The sequence below is a fragment of the Hypanus sabinus genome, chromosome 11 (genome assembly GCF_030144855.1).
Source record: "Hypanus sabinus isolate sHypSab1 chromosome 11, sHypSab1.hap1, whole genome shotgun sequence".
Classification (NCBI taxonomy): domain Eukaryota; kingdom Metazoa; phylum Chordata; class Chondrichthyes; order Myliobatiformes; family Dasyatidae; genus Hypanus; species Hypanus sabinus.
In genome coordinates this window covers 35,495,142-35,514,149 of record NC_082716.1, presented here as the reverse complement: position 1 = coordinate 35,514,149, position 19,008 = coordinate 35,495,142, and the positions used below count along the sequence as shown (strand labels likewise).

At 42.0% G+C, this 19,008-nt stretch overlaps 1 protein-coding gene across 6 annotated transcripts in view; it reads left to right on the top strand.

The window, feature by feature from the left end:
* Positions 1–236: 236 nt before the first annotated feature.
* elovl8b (ELOVL fatty acid elongase 8b) overlaps positions 237–19,008 on the top strand; it is a 42,799-nt gene continuing 24,027 nt past the window's right edge. For 2 of the 6 annotated variants that reach the window (XM_059984113.1, XM_059984114.1), the window contains exons 1-2: positions 248–394; positions 16,618–16,768. The gene's annotated coding sequence lies outside the window, so the exon portion shown is untranslated. Of the gene's footprint in view, positions 395–16,617; positions 16,769–18,678; positions 18,774–19,008 lie in introns of all 6 variants that reach the window. The other 4 variants (XM_059984115.1, XM_059984118.1, XM_059984111.1 and 1 more) reach the window with 4 other exon arrangements.

The following is a 19,008-nucleotide window of genomic DNA, read 5'->3' as shown; positions in this document are numbered from 1 at the left end:
AAAATATGATCAGCAATAGGAAGATGCAGTAATTTTTGAAGGCAGTTGATCAAATAAAACGGCATTCATTTCAAGGATCGTTGGGGTTGTTCAAGGTAGGCGGCGCCAAAAATAATTACTGGAAATTATTTTGTGACTTTTATGTTTGAACATCACAATTTAACTTGGGTGCTCTTTGGTCGGAGTGAAACGGTTAACCCTCGCTCCAAGAGAAAAGTTCCTCTGTGAGGTCTATTGCGGATTGGCGGTAGCATCTGTTGCTTTCTGACACATGCGCAGCGCAGGGGAAGCGGTCCGGTCCGAGTGTCGCTGCGTTCCGCCCGGCTCACCCACTCTCTTCCTTAAGGGCAGCTCACTCTGGTGGGGCACCAGGAGCGTCCGGCGTCCGGTAAAGGTGAGTGTGGCCGGGCTACGGATTCACCGGACCTCAACGCAGGCAACTTTATCGCTGGTAAAGTCGTAGTTGCCTTTTGTTCTTCCCCGAGGCGTGGCATCGCCCAGCCGTCATTGATTGCACCACATGTTGAATACTGTGCTGAAAAAGCTCTTTAAGTCAGTTTTAACGCACCTTTTATGGCGGCCGCAAACATGTGGAGAATATTTCTTTGGGAAAAGTCTGTGGAAGCAAGTTTTGTTTGGGGAAATTTAGATTGAGGCCGCTTTCCAGGGGTGGGGTGGAGAAGTGCCAATTCTTTAAGATTTTCTTGAAGTTCAAGGATATCGGTTTGACTGTGAATTCAGTCTTTGGTACAAGTTAATTATATTTTTGGAACAGGTACTGGCTGTGTTGAGATGGTTGCAGGCCTATCGATGGCCAGTTTCCTGTCGGTGGGATTTTGGCACCGAGAGCACACCACCGGCACCGCCTTGCCCTGGTCTCACTGCGATTATTCCTCCACCAGAGCAGATTAGTACTCACCAAAGAGAGAACCGTTATACAGTATGTCGTTTTTCAGGATCCTGGGGGTGTTTTAAAAGCCTGTCCCAGCTGCACACGTTTATATAAGTGCAGTTATTTTGCACTATGGGGAAACGAGAAGTGCGACAAAGACAACGTGCTCCAGTGTTGCTAGTGTAATATGTCTTCGGTTACGGTGGTCGAGGAATGGGCATCGCTGTGTCGAAGTCTCGCATTAAGTTCAAGTCTCTAGTTTGAGCACTTTGACTCGAAAGAACACTGCCACAGCAGTTGGCAACATCTAAAAGAGATATTTAACTTTTGCTCAGTGTACTCAATTGAAATACATAAACTCGTATCGATGAAGTGGCCAACGAATAGAATATGGACTTTGGTAGCTGAGATTAACTAATGTCATGTGAAACTTAAAGCTTGACAAAGAGGCTGGAAGGCCTGTTTATTGTGGGTGTTTATATTCCACACATGCCTTTGCCAACTCTAATTGTTTGATGATGACTGCCTAGAATAACTGGATTTCTGCCCTTGACCATACCTACCCTCTCTTGCCCCCCCCCTCCCCACCCGCACCACAGCAACCCTTAAGTGTTACCTGTTTCAGGCACAGCACATGGAATCAGAATCAGGTTTATTTTCACTGACATGTGTCCTGTAATCTGTTATACAGCACAATAGTGCAAAACTACAATAAACTACAGTAAGAATATATTGGAGCAAAGTAGTGAAGGAGTGATCATGGGCCATTCAGAAGTGTAGTTTCAGAGGGGAAGAAGCTGTTCCTAAAATGTTTAGTGTGTGTCATGTACCTTGTCCCTGATGGCAGAGTTGATGTGGTTTCTTCATAACAGATGCTGCCTCTTGAGGTAGCATCTTTTGAAGATGTCATTAATGGTGGGAGGGAGTTTACATGATGGAGTTTACAGTCCTCTGCCGCTTTTATCAATTCTGTGCACTGGCACCTCCATACCAGACAGTGATGTAACCAGAGCACTCTGATTATAAGTGGTGAGTTCTACATTTTAACTGCTCTTTGTAAGGAAGTTCCTCTTCAATTATTTAATTTTTAGTGACTGCCCTTCAAGCTATTCAAGTTTAAGATCTTTAACAAAGATCTTAAGTCATAACTGTCTTGCCAACTTCCCTCCTTCTAGTTCTGATCATTGTATTTGTTGCTGATAGCAGTCAGAATGAAATCACAGACACTGCTTTTTCAGGCATTTGTCCATGGGCCACTTTTCTGACCCTTATAGCCAAGTTGGAAATATCCTTTTCTCTTTCAAGCTCCATGGTGGAACACAGCGTACATTTGGAATCAGGCAGAGGAGAAAGTGAAGGGCGAAGATAATGAAGATTTGGGCATATGTAGTGTGAAATTCTGATGAGTAAGCAGCATGGGCAGATTTGTCAGAAAGAAGGGGGGAAGTATTGATTAAGAGTTCCAGGATGCATAACAGATCCTGGATCAGCTGCAAGCGCTTTCCCTGCCACTTGCTTTTTTTCTGTTTGGTGTGAGGTGAACCAGTTTGCAGAGAGATGCAGGACCTCAAGCAGATGAAGTGATTAAGTGAGAAGGAGTAACTTTGAAAAGAGAAAGTTAACTCAGGGAAGCATTGGAATCATGAGCAATACTGTGGGGGATGTCTTTTTATAGTGAAGCTATTCGTTTGCTTCTCTTATCACACCATTCTTTCTCTCAGTTTGTATTGGTGATCAGTGTAATATATGGAAATTTTACTGGTTTGATAGACAAGTATTTATAAAATTGATAGCTTGCTGGAATTGCTTGTCCAGTTCTGGGCTTGCCTTGTGAAAAAGTAGTTTGTGTACTATTGTCATGAGCCCTGTCAATAAAGATTCCCAAAGCAATTTTAATGATAGCTTAATATGTGTATTTTCTTATCTAACTTGGAATTTGGAAGTTAAATTGATAAATCTTGAATGGCAAACTTGAAACAGCATAAAGGAAGCTGGCCATGAATGCTGTATGGGGACAAAAACATTTGGTATATGCTTGGGTAATAGTATTTGGCAATAAAACAATGTGGAGGAAGACCAAAATATTAGTAGGATGACTGTAAGTTTATTTTTCAGATGTTAATATTGCTCTGCCTTGTATATAATAATGGTATAATTATACTTTGAATGGAAATAAAAATTATCTACGCAGATAAATGACTTAAGAAAATTTGAAGAGGCCTATTGAGCCTGTTCTGCCACTCAGCAAGATTGTGATAAATATTTTTATCTCATACCATTTCCCTACCCTTTCCCATCTTTTTGTTGACTCTCTTAATGTCCATCAGGTGCTTGACAGGGAATATTAACTGCGATCAACTTTACAAGAAAATGATAAAAATATTTCAGAAGAAAGCCTTTACTTATTTAGCTTTCCTATTTATACTGCTTCTTTGTGCATTTCCAATAAACCAGAATCCTGTAGGCTGACTTTGTGCAACTTGCAAAAATCTTTTTCACTGTCCATGCCATTAAGTAGTTATTTGAATTCTGACTATTTTGGAATTAAACAGCTTGGACTAAACTCTTCAGTCTTTATTGGAGACACAAGATTGCAGGTGCTGAAGTCTCGAGCAACACACAAAAAGATGGAAGAATGCAAAAGGTCGAGTAGTATCAAGGTAGAGGAACGGACATGCAGCATTTCAGGTTGAGATCCGTTATCTGCACTGAAGGGTTGAGGGAAGATCGCCAGTACAGAAAGATGGAGGAAAGGGATGGATCAGATGATAGATGGATCACGTGAGGGGGGAATGGAGTGGGGGCACATGGGGAAGTGGGATTAATGGGAATGGTATCAGAAGCTTGGTGGTCATAGATGGAAGGGACAAATGGCCGAAGAAAATAGAATCTGTTAGGAGAGGAAAGCGAAGCATGGAATGAAGGGACTGCAGTGGGGATGGACACCATTTGGCGGAGAGTATGGGTGATGGGCAAATAGAATGGATGAAGAGAAAGAGATTTAGTGATGGGGCCCATGTGAATCGGGAGCAGTGAGCAAAGAGGGGATAAAAGGGACAGGGAGAAGCACTTGACAAATGGAGATTTTAATGTTCATGGCTTCATTTTCACTCCCAGTCGTCTCCTGCATCTCCAAGTCTGAATACTTGAAACTGCTGTGAATAGCTCTGAATTGCCTTACTGCTTATTTCTTAACAGCTATCAATGACAAGTATATGCAATTGGTGCTATTTAGAACTGTTCACTCGAAGCACAGTGTAGTATCTACTGGCCGCTTAAGTGCATGTAACTGACGCTAGTTAGAAATTGGCAATATTCTCCTGTCCCAATTTGGCACAGTGTGCCAAATAAAAGGAATCCTGGCTATTTTCTCAGTTTTTGTTCTTTAAGTTTGTTCATTATATGCTGTATCATATGACAAAGGGGATCATGACTAAGATTGTTCTTGGCAAATTTTTCAACAGAAGTGGTTTGACATTGCCGCCTTCTGTTCTGTGTCTTTACAAAACGGGTAACCCCAGCCTTTAGAGATGGTCTGCCTGCCATCAGTGGTCGCATAACCAGGTCTTCTGATATGTACCAGGTGCTCATATGCCCATCCACCACCTACTCCCATGGCTTCACATGATCCTGATGCGGGTGGGGGGGAGGGGTTGCTTAAGCAGGTGCCACACCCTACCCAAGGGTGACCTGCAGACTCGAAGGAGCGCCTTACCCTTCCTTTGGTAGAGGTGTATCTTCAACCTGCCTCCTGGTTCTTTAAGAGTTAATAAGCGACTGTCCTGATTAACCACTGGCCAAATTAACTGGAATCCACTATCAATCACAGCAATTGGTCTTAATAATCTTGTGAGAACTATTTTCAATGTTTTCTCATCTTTGAGATTCATAAGTGCTTTTTAGAATACTAGATTGCTAGGGAGAATGATTTTTTAGCATGGACTAGATGGACCAAATTGCTTTCTGTATTGTAACGTTCTGGGACACGAATAATGTTCCAAAAATTATTTTGGAATTTAGAACAACACAAGATCACATATATGTGTGAGATGCACCAGTCAATGCTAATAAATGAAAGAAAAAATGATACTAAGTATCTATCCTGTGCATCAACCAACTTGAAAGCAAATTTTATCAGAAGTAGTTTTCTTTAGGCCCTCCGTTGGCTGGGTCAAGCATGGATGTTGTATTCTAGCTGTCTACATGATTCGCAAACCAGGGCAGCACAATATGGTGAGCAGGCTGTTGCCCGTGATGCGGCTCCCCTTCCCCATGAAGCTGATGAATCCAAAGGGACGGCAGAAGTTAATACAGTTTGGCACCAGTGGTATTGCAGGAGTTGGCAGTCAGCATTAAACTCAACGTAGGAGAGCCTTAGGGACTCCTACTCTGGATTTTTCCTTGCGGTTACACTTCAAATCTTCTCCATGAATGGGTATAGTCCCAAGGCAGTGGAGATTTGAAATTAGAGTTTTCTTTTTCCTGGATGAGCTGCCAACCACGGATGGCAAGCCCCATTTGCTCAAAGCGATTGGTTTTAAGGCACCAGTAACCTGGCTTTGCCCCTTCTTCCATCAGTAGAAATGGTTCCACTGCACATGAAGGCCAGGAGCTGGACTTCGATGTCAGAGGCTATTTGAGGTGCACGCCATTGGGGGCATTTAATTGGTAGCGGGAGCTTGTCCCCTAAAGGAACCAGAAGTATGTATATGTCACCATATACTACTCTGATGTTCATTTCCTTGTAGGCATTCATAGTAGAACAAAGAAATGCAATAAAATGAATGAAAAGTGATTTATTAATATATATAAATGATTTAGATGATGGAATAGACGGCTTTGTTACCAAGATTGCAGATGATACAAAGATTGGTGGAGGGGCAAGAAAGTGGCAAATGAAATACAATGTTGGAAAATGCATGGTCATGCGCTTTGGTGGTAGAAGTAAATGTGCAGACTATTTTCTAAATGGGGAGAAAATCCAAAGATCTGAGATGCAAAGGGACTTGGCAGTCCTTGTGTAGAACACCCTCAAGGTTAACTTGCAAGTTGAGTCGGTGGTGAGGAAGGCAAATGCCATGTTAGCATTCATTTCAAGAGGTCTGGAATACAAGAGCAAGGATGTGATGCTGAGGCTTTATAAGGCACTGATGAGGCCTCACCTTGAGTATCGTGAACAGTTTTGGGCCCCTCATCTGAGAAGAGATGTACTGGCATTGGAGAGGGTCAAGAGAAGATTCGCAAGAATGATTCCTGGATTGAAAGGGTTATCATACGAGGAATGTTTGATGGCTCTGGGCCTGTGCTTGCTGGAATTCAGAAGGATGAGGGGGGATCTCATTGAAACCTTTCGAATGTTGAAAAGCCTAGACAGAGTAGATATGCAAAGGATGTTTCCCATGGTGGGAGAGTCTAGGACAAAAGGGAACAGCCTCAGGACAAAGGGGTACCTTTTCAAAACGGAGATGTGGAGAAATTCCTTTAGCCAAAGGTGGTCAATATGCTGCGATGTGCAGCTGTGGAGGCCAGGCTGTTGGGTGTATTTAAGGCAGAGGTTGATAGGTTCTTGATTGAACATGGCATCAAAGGTTACAGGGAGAAGGCTGGGAACTGGGGTTGATCAGGAGGAGATAAAGGGATCTGCCATGATAGAATGGTGGAGCAGACTCGATGGTCCAGATGGCCTAATTCTGCTCCTATGTCTTATGGTCTAAAAACTAAACACAAAGACTGACAAGCAACTAGTGTGCAAAAGACAAACTGTGCCAAAACAATAAAATAGTACTAATAAATAGGTAAATAAATAAAACTAAGAAGCTGACTTATAGTCCTTGAAGATGAGTCTATGGGTTGTAGAATCAGTTCATTGTTGAGGAGAGTGAAGTTATGAACACCGGTGCAGGAACTTAATGGCAGAAGAGCATTAACTGTTCCTGAAACTGGTGATGTGGGATCAAAGTCTACTGTACTAACGAGGGTATATTTGTCAATTGTATTTTGTTCTTTAAGAATTGTCCCAAATAAGTATCTAATAACCGAAGGGCAAATTGACTGGAATCCACTGTATTTCTATTCTTAGTTATGCTGATTCATTGTAGTAAAGTCCAACTTAAATGAGGGTAACATTTAACTTTATAATTATTCTTAATGTACTGTGCATTTTTGGCTTTCTTCACAGGTAGCTTGTGATCAAGTCTGAGTGTGTTCATAGTGGTTTTGTGGTGTCTGAATTAATGATCAATTATTGACAATCGATATGGGAGCTAAGAACTTTCACAGATGCATCAGTTGATGCTGGTGTAATGGTGAGGTGGTTTATAATGTTTTAAAAGCTATTTGAGCAAGTGACTGTGACCTGCTTGTCATATCTGAAAGAGAACATTATTATTCAACATTTTCTGTTGTGCCAGAATTCATAATATCTGTAGAAGGAATGGTGAATTGTCAGTTCCTAAACTTACTTTACTGTGTGATGGCCAAATGCCTTTAGCATGTAGCCCTTTTCACATTAACATTATAAGTAAGATTCATCTGCAGTTTGGCCATACCTTAAAAAAAAATAGCTGAAGTGAACGTTTTTCTCTGATCTGAGTCCCAAATTATAAGTTCTATGACACTTCCAGCAGCAAGTGTTTCTGCTTCATGGAAATTTCCTTTCTTCTTGCAGCAGTTAACTTCATCAGTATATTTATATATTTCATCAGTCCTGTTCCCATCATCACTAGTATGTGCCACGATAAGGCCACTGTCAGGTTGGAGGAGCAACACCTCATATTCAGTCTGGGTAGCCTCAAACCTGGTAGCATGAACGTTGATTTCTCTAACTTTTCTAAATTTTTCTCCCTCCCCCTTCTCTCTTCCATTTTCTACTCTGGCTCTTCTCTTGCATCTTCTCCTCACCTACTTGTCAAGTCCCCCTGTTGCCCCCCCCCCCTTCCTTTTCTCCCATCTTCTTTCCTCTCCTGTCAGATTCCTCCTTCAATCCTTTATCTTTTCCACCTATCACTTCCCAGCTTCTCACTTCATTCCTTCTCTTCTCCCCTCCCCCACCCCAAACCTGCCTCTGCTTCTCTTTCTCTCTCTTCCCCCCTTCACTATAATCTCCCCCAGCCTTACCTTTCTTTCTCTTTTATTTCCCATAATTCTTCACCTTCCTCTTAGCCCATTTCCCTTCAGCCTATCACTTCCCAGCTCTCTACTTCATCCCTCCCCCCACTTCTTATCCCCCCCCTTGACCATCCCATGTTACTTCACTCCTGATGAAGGGTTTCGACCTGAAACGTTGTCACTACCTCCTCCCATAGATGCTGTCTGGCCTGCTGAGTTCTGCCAGCATTTTGTGTTTTTATTTATTTCCAGCATCTGCAGATTCATTCGTGTTTACCTATCACCTTGTAGCTTCTACATATTCCCCTCCCACCTTCTTATTGCAGCCTCTTCCCCCTTCTAGTCCTGATGAAGTGTCTTGGACCAAAATGTTATCTGCCTACTCCTTTTCATAGATGCTGTCTGACCTGAGTTCCTCCAGCATTTTGTTTGTGTGACTCTGGATTTCCAACATCTGCAGAATCTCTTGTGTTTAAAAGTTGGGAGGTTATGTTCCAACTTCAAAGAGCACAGTTAGACTACACTTGGAGTATTGCATGCAGTGCTGGAAGGATGTAGTTATATTGGAGAAAGTGTAGAAGAGGTTCAGCAGCATGTTGCCATTAACCAGATGACTTCAGTTGTTTGGAGAGATTGGATAGGCTGGACTTGTTTTCCCTGGAGGGACAGAATCTAAGGGGTGACAAAGGTATATAAAATTAGAAGAAATATGTATAGGGTAGATTTTTCCCATGATATATAAAAAAGGCATGGGTTTTAGGTGAGAGGAAAGTATTCTGTAAAATTTGAGGGGAAAGTTTGGCGCAGAGTATTTGATATCACCATACGTAGTGGTGAAATCAGGTTTAAACATGCTTAAGAGACATTTCAACAGGCACTTGAAAATGTGAGTCATTGAAGAAAGCAGACACCTAATGTAGGCAGATGGGAGTTAGTCAGGATAATTAAAAGATGGCATGAATGTGATGGATTGGGAGGCTCTTATCTGTGCTGTATGACTCTCTTGTTGAATAAATTTTTCTTTATGATGTGATCATTCTGCCTTCCAGAGGAGCTTAGACACTGATAAATTATATTTTTATGGGTTTTATTGTAGGTACACTGTGTTTGACTTTTTGTTCAAATCTTCTCACGACTTTTCAGCCTGGACATAAAAAGATTTTATGGCTTTCCACCTTGTCTAATGACTTTGCATTATTTTTCTTGTCGATGATCAAAGCTATTGATCATCTTGTATCGGAGACACATCTATATTACTAGTGGTATGAAAGTTACTTTAGTTTTCTTCTTTTCTCTTTTTTTCTTCTGGCAGATTGGGTGACCCTTCTACAAATCTCCATTTCTTGAAAACCACCTCCCACACTGAGATTCCATAATGTAAGCATTCTCCACCACCTCCCACTTGCTTCATCTTTCGTCCTCCATACAAATAAATATAATTGCACACATTTAAAATATTTTGTTAATGTAATAATATACTTTAAGGCTGCATAAATCTATTCCTGTGTGGTATACAGGACTGCATGCTTGTCCTGTTATTCTGAATGGAGGCTCAGGAAAAGGGAAATTATTACAACCAGTTTGGGTCTTATGCAAGAATTAACTTGATGGTAACATGATATGTCATGTAGATCGATTTTTCAGAGATGAATCTTAAGTTTGTCTTTGATACACTTGGTCATAACCAAGAGGCTCCACAATCCACTCTACACCTATTTCTTGTCTCTCTATGCAATTTATTTTGATAATGTTTATGGTTCATGACATTATTCCAGTTCATCTGTGAATTCACAACCAAATTTGGAAATGTAATCTTTAATAATTCAAGTAGCTAGATTATAAAACTGACTTGCATTGATCTGGTGTTTTCTTCATGAGAGTACAAGCTGGTCAGATCTTTTGACTAATAAGCTGCTGGTCCAACACCAATGGTGACAATTCTGTGCCAAGAGACATGCTGAGATGAGGCCAGCCCCAGTGTGGTCAGTAGGGGCTTGTGTCTATCTGCTTTGTAGCCTGTTCTACTCTTGAATAAACATGGTGCGACCCTGTGCCCTGCTAGGTGGCTGCGAATGCTGTGAGATAGCCAACAATAATACAGAATACAAAGGAAAGATATTTATCTAAATAATAGTATGGAACAACTAAATGAGGTAGTGGGAAGCAAAATAAATTTGTAAGGTATGATCCAGGCCTCACTTCATCCATGAAGTAGCCCAGGTGTATCGACTGGATTCACTACCAAGATTGCCAGCAACAAAAGCCATCCACCAACACAAGCTTGGAGATTCCTTTAGAGTGATGAGAGTTTGAAAGACATGTTTTAATAAATCCTCTTGTGTTCCAGCAATCACACTCGAGACAAGAGCTGAGACACTTTAAGAGCGCAAGAACATAATAAATGGAAAGCAGAGTTTCACTTTGCCCACCAAATCCGCTTTACCATTCAGTAAGGTCTCAGCTGATCCAAACTTGATCTCACCTCCCTTTTTCTACTTGTTCCTCAAACCATAAATCAACAAGTCATTCATCTCAAGCCTTGGATAAATTCAGTGATTCATCCTACATAGTTTTAGGTTGTAGAGTATTCCAAAAATTTATGGCACTTGAAAGGAAGACCCTCCCAATTGTAAATTTTGCTCTGCTTTTTGGTTTTTTCAAGAGGTGAAGCATTGTCGCCACATCTACATAGAAAGCCTACAGCGCAATACAGGCCCTTTGGCCCACAATGCTGTGCCGAACATGTACTTACTTTAGAAATTACCTAGGATTACCCATAGGCCTCTATTTTTCTAAGCTCTATGTACCTATTCAGGAGTCTCTTAAAAGACGCTATCATTTCTGCCTCTGCCACCGTTGCCCACAGCCCATTCCAGGCACTCACCACTCTCTGTGTATAAAAAAAAATCTTACCCCTGACATCTCCTCTGTACCTACTTCCAAGCACCTTTAAACTGCGCCCTCTTGTGTCAGCCATTTCAGCCCTGGGGAAAAAGCCTCTGACTATCCATATAATCAATGCTGTCATCATCTCTATCAGGTCACTTCTCATCCTCTGCCGCTCCAAGGAGAAAAGGCCGAGTTCACTCGCTCCCTAATCCAGGCAACATCCTTGTAAATCTCCTCTGCACCCTTTCTACAGCTTCTACATCCTTCTTGTAGTGAGGTGACCAGAACTGAGCACAGTACTCCAAGTGGGGTTTGACCAGGGCCCAATATAGCCATGCTGACTATTCCTAATCATATTATGTCTTACCAACTGTTCATAAATCCTGCCTCTCAGGATCTTTTCCATCAACTTACCAACCACTGAAGTAAGACTCACTGGTCTGTAATTTCCTAGGCTATCTCTACTCCCCTTTCTTGAATAAGGGAACAACATCTGCAACCTTCCAATCCTCCAGAACCTCTCCGATTGATGATGTGAAGGTCATTGCCAGAGGTTCAGCAATCTCCTCCCTTGCCTCCTGCAGTGGCCTGGGGTACATCTCATCCGATCCTGGAGACTTATCCAACTCAATGCTTTCCTAAAGCTTCAACACATCCTCCTTCTTAATGTTTACATGCTCGAGCTTTTCAATCCACTGTAGGTCATCCCTACAATCGCAAAGATCCTTTTCCGTAGTGAATACTGAAACAAAGTATTCATGAAGTATCTCTGCTATTCCCTCTGGTTCCATACACACTTTTCCACTGTCACACTTGATTGGTCCTATTCTGTCAAGTCTTATCCTCTTGCTCTTCCCATACCTGTAGAATGCCTTGGGGTTTTCTTTAATCCTGTCTGCCAAGGTCTTCTCATGGCTCCTTCTGGCTTTCCTAATTTCATTCATAAGCTCCTTCCTGTTAGCCTTATAATCTTCTAGATCTCTATCATTGCCTAGTTTTTTGAACCTTTCATAAGCTTTTCTTCTTGACTAGATTTTCAACCACATTTGTACCACAGTTCCCGTACCCCACCATCCTTTCACTGTCTCATTGGAACATACCTAAGCAAAACACCACAAGTATCCCCTGAACATTTGCCACATTTCTGTTGTACATTTCCCCGAGAACATCTGTTCCCAATTAATGCTTCCAAGTTCCTGCCTGACAGCTTTATATTTCCCCTTACTCCAATTAAGCTCTTTCCTAACTTGTCTGTTCCTATCCCCCCCCCCCCCCCAATGCTATAGTAAAGGAGATAGAACTGTAATCACTATCTCCAAAATGTTCTCCCACTGAGAGACCTGACACCTGACCAGGTTCATTTCCCAATACCAGATCTAGTAGAGTCTCTTCTCTTGTAGGCTTATCTACATAGTGTCAGGAAACCTTCCTGAACACACCTGACAGACTCCACCCCATCTAAACCCCTTGGTCTAGGGAGATGCAAATCAATATTTGGGAAATTAAAATCTCCCACCACAAAACCCTGTTATTATTACTCCTTTCCAGAATCTGTCTCCCTATCTGCTCCTTAATATCTCTGTTACTATTCCGTTGTCTATAAAAAGCACCCAGTAGAGTTATTGACCCCTTCCTGTTCCTAACTTCCACCCACAGAAACTCAGTACACAATCCTTCCATGACCACCTCTTTTTCTGCAGCTGTGACACTATAGCTGATAAGCAGTGCCACACCCCCACCTCTTTTGCCTTCCTCCCTGTCCTTTCTGAAACATCTAAAGCCTGCCACTCAAAGTAGCCATTCCTGCCTCTGAGGCATCCAAGTCGCTGTAATGGCCACAACATCATTGCTACAAGTACTGATCCACGCTCTAAGCTCATCTGCTTTGTTCAAGATGCTTCTTGCATTAAAATAGACACATCTCAAACCACTGGTCTGAGCGCATCCCTTCTCTATCACCTGCCTATTCTCCCTCTCGCACTGTCTCCAAGCTTTCTCTACTTGTGAACAAACCACCCCTTCCTCCATCTCTTCAGTTCAGTTCCCACCCCCCAGCAATTCTAGTTTAAACTCTCCCCAATAGCCTTCACAAACTTCCCTACCAGGATATTCGTCCCCTTCGGATTCAAGTGCAACACCTGCCCCAGAAGAGGTCCGAATCATCCAGAAATCTGAATCCCTGCCCTCGCTCCAATCGCTCAGCAACACATTTATCCTCCACCTCACTCTATTCCTATACTCACTGTCATGTGGCATAGGCAGTAATCCCGAGATTACTAACTTTGAGATCCTGCTTCTCAACTTCCTTCCTAACTCCCTGTAGTCTGTTTTCAGGACCTCCTCCCTTTTCCTGCCTATGTTGTTAGTACCAATATGTACCACGACCTCTGGCTGTTCTCCCTCCCACCGCAGGATATCTTGGACGTGATCAGAAACATCCCCGACCCTGAAATCTGGGAGGTAGATTACCATCCGCATTTCTTTCCTGCGTCCATAGAATCGTCTGTCTGATCCCCTAACTATAGAGTCCCCTATTACTGCTGCCTTCCTTTCCCTACCCTTCTGAAAGGCCAGACTCTGTACCAGTGGCATAGCCACTGTTGCTTCCCCCAGGTAGGTCTTTCCCCTTGAACAGTACTTAAACAGGAGTATTTATTGTTAAGTGGGACAGGCATAGGGACACTCTCTAGTATCTGATTCTTGCCCCTCCATCTCCTGACTGTTACCCACTTATCTGTCTGTTGAGGCCCCGGTTACCCACTTATCTGTCTCTTGTCTATAGCTCCTCTCTATCACCTCCTCATTTTCCCTGACAAGATGAAGGTCATCGAGCTGCAGCTTCAGTTCCCTGACACAGTCCCTAAGGAGCTGCAGCTTGACACACCTGGTGCAGATGTGGCCTTCTGGGAGGCTGGGACTCTCCCGGCACCCAGTACAGAACACTGGCCTCACAGACATACTTATTATACCTCACAAGAAGCTTACCTCGCCTTGACCTGTTATCGCTGAAGCCCTGTTGAAGCCCTCTCTACTCTCTGGCGCCTAGTCTATGAATCTGTCTCCTTTTAAACTCTTCGAGCTGGTCTAACTCGCTGACGTCTGTGCGCTTGCTCAGTTGTCCATCTACCTTGTCAAATCTTCCAAACTCTTGTTACTGTGTGTTTTGCTAGGATGATCCCCCATTCTGTTAAACATCAAAGCCTCCAAGTTCAACCTGCACCACCTTTGCTAAGACTATTCCTTTACCTTTATCAACCCAATTTATCCGTAAATAAGACCTTGGTGCTGTGCTGCAGGTCTCGCTGTGAGCCCTGTACAGTTGCATCGGGACTTGGCTACTTCTCTGCTCTGTTCATTGTCTGCCTAATTGTTTAATCTGTCTAACTTACTTAATTTCACATTGGAATACCCAGATCACACTTCACTGTAGCATTCTGCGGTCTCTCTCTCCATTTCAACAAGATTCTGATTCTGTTTTTACCCATCACCCCTTCATTATTCTCATCTGCCAACTTTTTTAACCTATTCAAAATATTTTCATATCCTTTGCAGAATGGGACTCCACTGTACCACTTGCCCTCTCATTTAATTTTGTATTGTCAGCAAATTTGGCTATAATACTTTTTGCACTTTTATTTAAGGCATTTAATATTGATAATTGAGGTTCCAGTATTAAACCCTATGGCATTTCACTAGTAAAACTTGCCATCCTGAAAATAATCAGTTTGTTCTGATTCTGCTTCTATTAATTAGCTAATCTACTGTCCATATATTGTATCTAATTTCAGTAATTGTTATATATCATAATAACATTGTGTAACTCCTCATCTCATGCCTTCTGTAAATCTAAATCTGCCTGGTTCCATTTTATGCTCTCTACTCGTTACATCCTCAAGGTGCTCTAATTAAATTGTCCCTTTAATAAAAACATGTCATTGGTATGTGACTGTGCAAAGTACAGTCAGTCTTCAGTCTCATTAACACAGTATCTTTTCATGTGACTGTTCTAACTTAATTTTTCTGCAGATTTTCTAGTATTTGTGTTTTTTGTCATCTTCTGTGAAGACATATGCAAAATACATGTTAAAAGTTTTATCTTTTTTATTTCTACAATATTTATTTGCTAATCTCATCCCCGGAAGCAACGAACATTTTGATGCCATTACTGCCAGTTGTTACTTCTGTTGCTGCTTTCTTAATAACATTTCTTTTTTTGTTTTGATCTAATTTTTTTTCTTTCCCAATCTACTGGCCTGCGTCTAATCTTCACAATGTTATGTGTTGCATTTAATGCTACTTCTGAATTTCAAAGGTATATTTAATGTCAAAGAAATGTATACAAAATACATCCTGAAATGCTTTTTCTTCGAAAACATCCACAAAAACAGAGTGCCCTAAAGAATGAACGGCAGTTAAATGTTAGAACCCCAAAGCCCCCCCAGCTCCCCCCTCCCATGTGTAAGCAGCAGCAAAGCAATGACCTCCCTCCCCCACCAGCAAAAAAGCATCTGCACCCCTCCCCACTGAGCACTCAAGTGTGTAGCAAAGCATCAATGAAGACATGGACTTGTAGTACCCCAAAGACTACTTGTTCACCTGGTAATTCGACATAACACAGTGCCCCCCCCTCTCCTCACCCCCCTCTCTCCCCCCCAATAAGAGATGTCTCCATTTCACAGCGAGAGGGGAGAAATAGCAAACAACTCTCTGATTTACGATGTTAAAAGTCCATTGCGTGCTTCTTCCGAGCTCTGTGCCCCAAGAACTCGGGTCTCTGGGCACACAGCCACCAGCCAGCTCGCTGCTTTTGGTCTTCCATGTACTCCCATGACACACCAGTTTTCTGAGGCGGCACCAACCACAAGTCCACCCGCCTCCAGAGCCACGAAATCCCCGAACTGTAAAGATGAGCTAATCTTCTAGGCCGCATCCTTGGTATATTGACTTACAGCCAGTAGTGAAACCCCGAAAGCGGGTCCCATTCCTGCAAAGAACCGTAGTCAGCGTATAACTCCAGGTCAGGGTCTTCAAAGGAACCCAAAAGGGAAAAATAGAGACATTAAAGATAGAAATAGAGCTGTTTCCAAAGATGCAAGCAAAGGAGTCGCTGTTAGGTGCCATTAGTTCCTTAGCTCCACCCACCTTAGCCGTTGGTGGATCAAACTTGGTCTTTATTTCTGTTTGAAAAACATTGTAATGTAAATTTATGAAATAACTTTTTAAATATCTGCCACTACTCAATGACTTGATTGACAATCTATCTTCCCAGTCTTAGTTTTCACTTTCTTTATTTAGATTTTTAAGTTAGTTGCTGCAGAATTGTATTTCTCACATTTTCAACTGAATTTGAAACTGTTATCATGTTAATTAAGATCACTCTTCCCCAGTGGATTCTTGGCTGTCAGACCATTAACTAATCCTGTCTCAATTTTTGTGGCCAGATTTGAAATAGGCTAGGTACTGGTTGTTTGCATAGTGCATGTAATTAAAAATACATTGCCAATGTAATCTAAGCCTGTCCTCGTGTTCTCCTTTGGTAACTTGTCTGATCAGTAAAGTTGATTATGTTTAAACAGTAATTTTTCTGTAAGCATGCATTGTTCGTTGATTTGTACCCCTATCCTACATTAAGTATTCTTGAGAGATATGTGGCCCAACCCTGCCCTCCTTATACTATTTTGCACCTCTACCCAAACCGATTCTGCATCTGACCAAGGCTCTGTCATCAGGTTTGTGGACGACACAACGGTGGTTGGCCTTATCAAGAACGGTGACAAAATGGTGTATAGAGAGGAAATGTGATTGGTGGATTGGTGTGAGAAGAACAACCCAACCCTGAACGTGAAGAAGACAAAGGAAATCATTTTGGACTTTAGGAAGGTACAGACAAACCATTCCCCTCTCCGGATGCATGGCTCCACTATAGAGAGAGTTAAATGCACCAAGTTCCTGGGAGTTCACATCATGGATGACCTCACCTGGTCCCTTAGTATCACCTCCCTGAACAAGAAGGCACAGCAGCACCTCCACTTCCTTAGATTAAGGCAAGCAAAGCCCCCCCCCCCATCCTCCCTTAACTGCATTTTACGGGAGCACCATTGAGTGTGTCCTGACAAATTGTATCTCCATCTGGTATGGGAGCAGTTGAGCATCGGACCTGAAGTCCCTGCAACTGACTATAAGAACAGCTGAGAGGATAATAGGGGTCTCCCTACCATCTGTCGGGGACATTTTTCAGGAGTGCTTCATACGCAGGGCCATTAGTATTAAGGATCCCACCTATTCATCCAGCATCCGCTTTGACTTTCTACCATCAGGCAGCAGTCTACAATGCATAAAAATAAGAATGGTCAAGATGATAGTTTCATACCTCAGGCTGTTAGCCTCCAGTGCTCCCTGCTGCTTCGTATTTGAAGTGTCACTGGTTAATCTGTTCCGTACTTTATAATATTCAATATTAAAGCACTTTGGTTTGTTACTTATCTGTGATTCATCTGTAGATTTTATTCTTGCCTTCATAAGTTACCATTTTTGTGTCTGTCATGTGTACTGCTGTGCTTTATACCCTGGTTTGGAGAAATGTTGTCTTGTTTCGATATACATTACATAGTTATATATATTATATACTTAGTGCCTATAAAAAGTATTCACTCCCCTTGGAAGTTTTTATGTTTTATTGTTTTACAACATTGAATCACCTAGTGGATTTAATTTGGCTTTTTTGACACTGATCAACAGAAAAGACTCGTGCCAAAGTGAAACCAGATCTTTATAAATTGGTCTCAATTTATTACAATTATTAAACATAAAATAATTGATTGCATAGTTACTCACCCTGTTCGAGTCAGTATTTAGTAGATGTACCTTTGGCAGCAATTACAACCTTGATGTGCGGATAGGTGTCTCTAAAAGCTTTGCACATCTGAACACTGCAATTTTTCCCCATTCTTAATAAAACTACTCAAGCTCTGTCAGATTGCATGGGAATCGTGAGTGAACAGCCCTTTTCAATTTCAGCCACAAATTCTTAAATGGATTAAGGTCTGGACTCTGACTTGGCCATTCCAGGACATTAACCTTGTTTTTTCAGCCATTCCTCTGTAGCTTTGGCTTTATGCTTGGGGCCGTTGTCTTCCTGGAAATCAAATCTTCTCCCAAGTTGCAGTTCTCTTGCAGACTGCATCAGGTTTTCCTCCAGGATTTCCCTGTATTTTACTGCATTCATTTTAGTCCCTACTTTCACAAACCTTCCAGGGCCTGCTGCAGTGAAGCCTCCCCACTTCATGTTGCGGCCACCATCTTGCTTCATGGTAGGGATGGTGTGTTTTTGATGTGCAGTGTTTGGTTTGCCCCAAACATTGTTTAGTGTGATGGCGAAAAAGCTCAGTTTTGATTCATCAGGCCATAGAAACTTCCAGTTGACCTCAGAGTCTCCCATGTGCCTTCTGGCAAACTCTAGTTGAGATTTCATGTGAGTTCTCTTCACAGTGGCTTTTTTTTAGCCACTCTCCCATGAAGCTGCGATTGGTGAAGCACTTGGGCAACAGTTGTTTGCATAGTCTCCCCCATCTCATCCACTAAAGCTTGTAACTCTGCCAGAGTTGTCATAAGTCTCTTGGTGACCTCTCTACTTGCACAGTCACTCAGTTTTTGAGGACAGCCTGCTCAAGGCAGATTTACAGCTGTGCCATATTCTTTCAATTTCTTGATGATTGACTTAACTGTACTCCATGGGATATTCAGTGACTTGGAAATTTTATTGTATCCATCTTCTGATTTGTGTTTTTCAGAAACCTTTTCACAGAGTTGCTTGGAGTGTTCTTTTGTCTTCATGGTTTAGTTTTTGCCAGGATACTGACTAGGTAGTTGGACCTTCCAGATACAGGTGCATTTTTACTAAAATTAATTGAAACAGCTTGACTGCACACAGGTTTATGTATAGCTTGGACACCTTAACTAATTATGTAACTTCTAAAACCAATTGGCTGCACCAATGATTTGGTGTGTCATCTTAAAAGGGGGGTAAATACTTGTGCAATCAATTATTTTTTGTTTCATATTTGTAATTAATTTTGTTCACTTTGTAACAGTCTGTTTTCACTTTGACACAGTCTTTGTGT